The 6,135-nt window shown below is 44.8% G+C and overlaps 1 pseudogene; it reads left to right on the plus strand.

Annotated features, from left to right (window-relative positions):
* The first annotated feature begins 2,371 nt into the window (after nucleotides 1–2,371).
* Nucleotides 2,372–4,325, plus strand: LOC149054151 (uncharacterized; annotated as a pseudogene).
* Nucleotides 4,326–6,135: the final 1,810 nt, after the last annotated feature.

A 6,135-nucleotide genomic window follows, 5' to 3' on the forward strand; every position in this document is an offset into this window, starting at 1 on the left:
ATGAATCCGTTGCTAACGCAGGAACTGCCTGAGGGAACAGAAATTGTCGCGTATGCAGACGACATCGCGATTCTAGTCTCCGGTAAACACCGACCGGAAGTCACTAGCAGAACAAATGCGTTACTCGAGAGAGCGTCGCAATGGGCGGAGCAGCGAAAACTCACCTTTTCCGCGGCCAAGTTTCAAACGCTATGGCTTAAAAACTCGCTCTCGAAGCCGCTGGAACTCCGACTGGGCGGAGTAAAGATAAGATCGACCGCCAAGGCGAAATACCTTGGGGTCACATTTGACCAAAAACAGGACTTCAGCCTTCACCTAGCGGAGAAGGCGGAAGCGACGAAAAGCCTGTTCAGCAGACTGCATGGAGTCGCCAAGACCCGATGGGGACTTAAGAGCAACGTGGCACTACGGATCTACAAATCGGTGTTCGTGCCCCAGATGGGGTACGCGGCATCGATTTGGGCGGAGAAGTGCATGGCTTCGGGACACAGGAGAGCGAGGGCAAATATGGCACAGAGACAACCGTTGTTAGCGATAACGGGGGCCTATAAGACGACGTCCACGGTGGCGTTGCAGGTCCTAGCGGGAGTGCCCCCGCTGGACCTCGAGCTAAAGAAACTGGCCAGAATTGAAAGGGACAGAGCCGCGGTAAGGCGAGGCGCGATGACGGCCCTCGAGGCAGCGAATAGGGAGGAAAGATATACCGCTGAAACCATCCTCCTTTGGCAGCAACAGTGGGTCGCCTCTAGTAAGGGAAGGTGGACTGAGAGGTGGTTCCCGGACGTCCGGACGCGGCTGGACCGTGGCTGGTGGGCACGGGGACTTCAATCATTCACTCCACCGTTTCAACCTTACTGGCGATGCAGCTTGCCGTTGCGGGTTCCCGGCAGGAACCGCCGAGCATCTGCTGTTTGAATGCCCACTTGCTGACCGAGAAAGAGAACAACTCATAGCTGCGGCGCAAGCGACCGGTGCGGACTGGCCGTGCAGCTTAGAGCACATGACCGAATCTGAGGTCATGTTCCGGGCGCTTCAAAGATTCGCACATGAATCGCTTGAGAAGCGCACTGATGAAGGGCTGGCTCATTAGGCGTGTTTCGGCGTTAATGTAAGATTCCGACACGGAATCCTGGGGAAGCCAGGATCGAGGGTAAAGAGGGATAACCCCTTCCTAATCCGCACGAGGAAAACCAGACCCGAGTAGGAATAGGGGCACAACTGTAAAGAAATGCCCGCAGATCTGCGACATACCGATGGGGAAATTGGGCGAGTGGAGACGGAAGGACCGGGAGAAAGTAACCACGCGTAGGTACCTCACGCCAGCCTATCCGTGGAACTCCGATCACATGCCGGCTATCACTCGTCCGACTCCGATCGAGAGTCCGACCAATTGAACCCAGACCGTTCAGGACGCCTAGTGCACGGAGAAGACCGGCTCGGGGTCATCGCCGCTAGTAAGCACCGCCGAGAAATCGGTGCGGGAACGGAAACCCGCGACAAAAACCGTACCGCTCCAACAAGGGTTGCGCCGCGGCGGACTAAAACTTCGTCCCCGGCGATAATGCCAGCGGGAAAACGGTCGTTGTGGGTACCGGGAAGAATGGCTTCCGAAATCCCATTCCACGGGAACCAGAAATACGCCCCGCCGCGAAGACCGACAATGCCTCACGGCCCGGAAGGAAAGCGGTGTTCTGGTTAGCAGTGGAGCGCGTGCCCGGCGGGCCGCACGCGTGCGCCGGCCAAGCCTCGCGCCCGCGTCCGGCTCGTCGCACACCCGCGCCTATGTGGACGGCCTCGTGGAGACTGTGGGAGTAACGTATTAGTAGAAGGGGAGAAACTTGTCCGGAGGTAAGATACCGGCGGTCGCCGACACGGGACTCGAGACCCAACGATCGATCTCAGAAAGAGAGCCGCCGGCGGGCGGGAGGCGTGACTGGCGTCCGGGCGCCCGCGCATAAAACTCGCCGGAGGGATGAGACCGTGTCACGAAGGCGAGGAGAGAGTTCGCCCGTGCAAGACGGATAAGGGCTTGAAACACAGCCACCGGGGTCAGAGCCTCGTTTCTCCCCGTCACAAAGTTGGTTATGTCTGTCCTCGGTCACACATTTTTCTTAGAAGCGATAACGATTTTAACGCAAACTATACCTACGATATCACCACCACAGATACGTGTGTACACCATGCGGGCTTTTATTCGATTAGGATTTATTTATAAAACGTTTCTAGACACTACAAGAATCATTATTTTAGTATTTAGTCTCAGTCAGTTCAGCGGAATCGTGTTATCGTGTTATCATGCCGACTTATTAGCCGTATAATATTATAAATTTATTTGAACATTTAAATTTAATAATTTCAAATTTGTAATAAAATTCCGAAAGTTAAACAGCATTTAAGTAGCCGGTTAAATTGTTTTGTGTCTGAGTTTGGTGCCCGTATGTTTTCGACCGACGGTAAAGTCCTGTACTGTAACTATTGTGACGTTAAAGTAGGGAGTGAAAAACGGTTTAATGTTACGCAACACATTAATACAGATAAACACAAAAATTCCGTCAAACGTAAAGAAAAAAACTAAAATGCACTTGAATTGGGAAAAGTACAACAATTGGTGAGTAATTCTAAAAAATCATCTTTCAATAAAGACTTATGTTCTGCAATGCTATCAGCCAACATACCTCTTAATACGTAAGCTAGGTAACGTTCAATTAAAACAGTTTTTGGAAAAATATACTGGGAAACAAATTCCGGCCATTACTACTTTGCGCAAAGGCTATGTCGATGAAATTTATTCTGAAACTATTAATAAAATTAGAAATGCTGTCACTGGTAAAAAGATCTGGGTATCAATAGATGAGACCACCGACTCATTGGGCCGATATATTGCAAACGTAGTAATCGGTACTCTTGAAACCGATGGTCCAGGCCAAACATTTTTATTGAATTCCGAAGTACTGACCAAAGCTAATCATTCGACTATTGCGCAATTATTTGATAATTCGATGCATTTATTGTGGCCAGAAAAAGTGCGTCACGACGACGTCCTACTGTTTTTAAGTGATGCGGCTCCTTATATGGTGAAATCCGGGAAATCAATTCAAATATTTTATCCTAAAGTTATTCACGTTACTTGTATTGTGCACGGACTTCATCTTATTGCTGAAAAAATTCGGGCAAATTATTGTAAAGTTGATAAAATCATCGCAAATGTCAAAAAAGTATTTTTGAAGGTGCCCTATCGTGTTGCAATATTTAAAGACAAAGCGCCCAATATTCCACTACCGCCAGCACCTATTTTAACAAGATGGGGACGTGGATAAGAGCCGCTGTTTATTACTGTGAACACCTTGAAGTTATTAAATCTATTGTCGACTCTTTGGATAAGGAAGACGCTATTTCTATTCCAAATTCACAAAAGTATTTTTCTGAAGCAAGCCTTGCGGCAAATTTAGTATTTATCAAGTCACATTATGGATTTTTACCTGATACAATTACCAGTCTTGAAGCAAAAAATATTTTACTTAGTCATGCAATCGATGCAGTGCAAAATGTTAATTTGAAATTGTGTCAAGTCCCTGGTCCAATTGAAAAAATTGTTAAAGAAAAAATGAATGAAGTTCTGAAAAAAAATATTGGATATCAAAGTTTAATTCGAATTTCAAACATTTTAAATGGCGAAGAAACTTCAATGGACGAACTACCCGAAAATCTTAGCATAAACGATTTGGTCTACTACAAATACGCTCCAGTTAACTCTGTCGACGTTGAAAGGTCATTTTCAATGTTCAAAGTTCTTTTGGCAGACAACAGATAATCTTTTCAGTTTGAAAATTTAAAAAAACATTTGATCGTTAAATGTAATTTTCAAGGTAAAAGTATTATAATAATTAAATATGTAATGGCTAAAATTATTTTTATTAAACCATGGGTATTATTTTTTTTTAGAGTCAAAAGATGTAGAAAATTATGAAAATGAAGAAAATGAAGTAAAATTTATTAATTAGTATTGTTGTATTCTACTTATACAACGCCAAGAAATAAATAACACTAATTTGTGTGATAACTAAACGTATTATGATTTATTGTGAAACCGTAACGTCGACTGGCGTGTACGGTACCGATCGGCGTCGTACTCGGTGGACAGTCCCCACCGCGTGTATTATTATAATGTATTATGTCACTAAATAAGATAATTATTATAATGACTGTGCTGTATCGATGTACGATATACAACACCTCTCCCCTAACATTAAATAATTTGATTATTGATTAGCTTTTGATCTTACAAATTATCACCGTGCTTATTAGTTATTCTACTTACTGACTAAAACTTACATCTAATTTTACATTTTTTTTTTTTTTTTTTTTTTTTACATGCTAATTTATCTATATTATAAAAACAAAGTATACATACTTATAAACATGTAGCGTCGGTTTTATTTCCTAAAATCTACTGTTGTATAGCGGTCGGGCGATCTTTTCATTCTAGTCGGGCGAGAACGTGATATTGTCTCGGGTTCCCTGTCTGGCCCGTCTGTATCCTGCCCGGTCCCTTCTGGGGCCAGTTCCCCCCTTGGGTTGAGTGGGGTTTCGTTACGTTCGGCTTCCAACACTCCTGAGTCCCTATTTGGTATTTTAATGGTCTGATCTATGTGTCGCTTCCAAGTGCCCGCCTCAGTATCCACCTCAAACGCTTGTTTTCCCACATTTTTCGTAACCGTCCCTATCGACCACTTGTTTTCACTCGTCCGATAATCACGCACCGCTACTGTGTCTCCCTGTTGGATTTCGTGCTGTCGTTTACCGTGACGTTTGATTTGGGAATCCTGGTGATCGCTAACCACGTCCTTTGTACTGGGAATCAACATATCGAACTGTGTTCGGGTGCTACGTCCCAGTAATAATTTTGCTGGTGTCTGGCGCGTTGCCGAGTGCGGTGTATTGCGGTAAAATAACAGGAATTTCTGTATAAGCGTCGCGCTGGTTGTTTGGTTTTTCTTAAAGAAGTTTTTCACAATTTTAACCCCTGATTCGGCTGCCCCGTTTGTTTCCGGGTGAAACGGAGCTCCCACCAAGTGTTTTATGTTTCCGTTAACGCAGAACGTACTAAATTCCGTACCTGTGAAACATTTGGCTCCATCAGTGGTTATGGACTTGGGGACCCCAAAACGAGCAAAAAGTTCCTGCATTTTTACGATTACCACTGACGCCGTACTCGTGCTTACCTCGAACACTTCGAGCCATTTTGAAGTCGCATCGACTATTATTAAAAAAAATTTATTTTTGTAAGGCCCTAAAAAGTCTACGTGTATGCGCGTCCACACTTGTTCCGGCCACTTCCATGGCGTTAGCACTGCTTTTGGTGGTGCGGGTCTAACCTGTATACAGTTTTTGCAATTGCGCGCCGTGTTTTCAATGTCATTGTCGATTCCCGGCCACCAAAAATACGAACGCGCGATCGCTTTCATACAGCTCATTCCCGCGTGCGTAGAGTGCAATTCTGTCAACAGGGCCTCCCTGAATTTACTAGGCATAATCACCCTGTACCCCCACATCAAACAGTCCTGTTCACTTGAAATTTCGTGGCGTCGTGTGTAATATGATTTAAGCTATTCATTTTTATCCGCGCCTGTTGGCCATTCACCTGTGTTGATAGCTTTAATTACCTGCGATAAGATTTTATCGGTTCGTGTTTGTGTTTTTATTTTGACCCAATTAACGTTAAACGGACAATTGTCGTATATAAAGTTTAGACACTGCGGCGCCGTAGACACTCTGTATGCTGTGCCTATTCTTACGCGCGATAAGAAATCTGCTGCGTTTTTACTTGATTTAACGAACGAAATGTCAAAGTCGAATGCTGTAAGTACGTACGCCCACCTCTGTAGTCTATTAGCTGCATAAACTGGTATACCTTTCTTTTCCCCGAAAATGTGGTAGAGTGGTTTATGGTCGGTGATTAAAGTAAATTTTCGTGCGTACAAGTAGTCGTAGAATTTTTGAACACCGTATATTATCGCTAACCCCTCCTTTTCAATTTGCGGGTATTTGCGTTCCACTTCTGATAAGACACGCGATGCATAGGCTACTGGTTTTTCGGCGTTTCCGTATACCTGTGATATAACAGCGCCGATAGCA

This window comes from Diuraphis noxia, unplaced genomic scaffold, assembly GCF_037042655.1.
Source record: "Diuraphis noxia isolate RWA-SAM2 unplaced genomic scaffold, SU_Dnox_SAM2 contig0010, whole genome shotgun sequence".
NCBI classification, from domain to species: Eukaryota; Metazoa; Arthropoda; class Insecta; order Hemiptera; family Aphididae; genus Diuraphis; species Diuraphis noxia.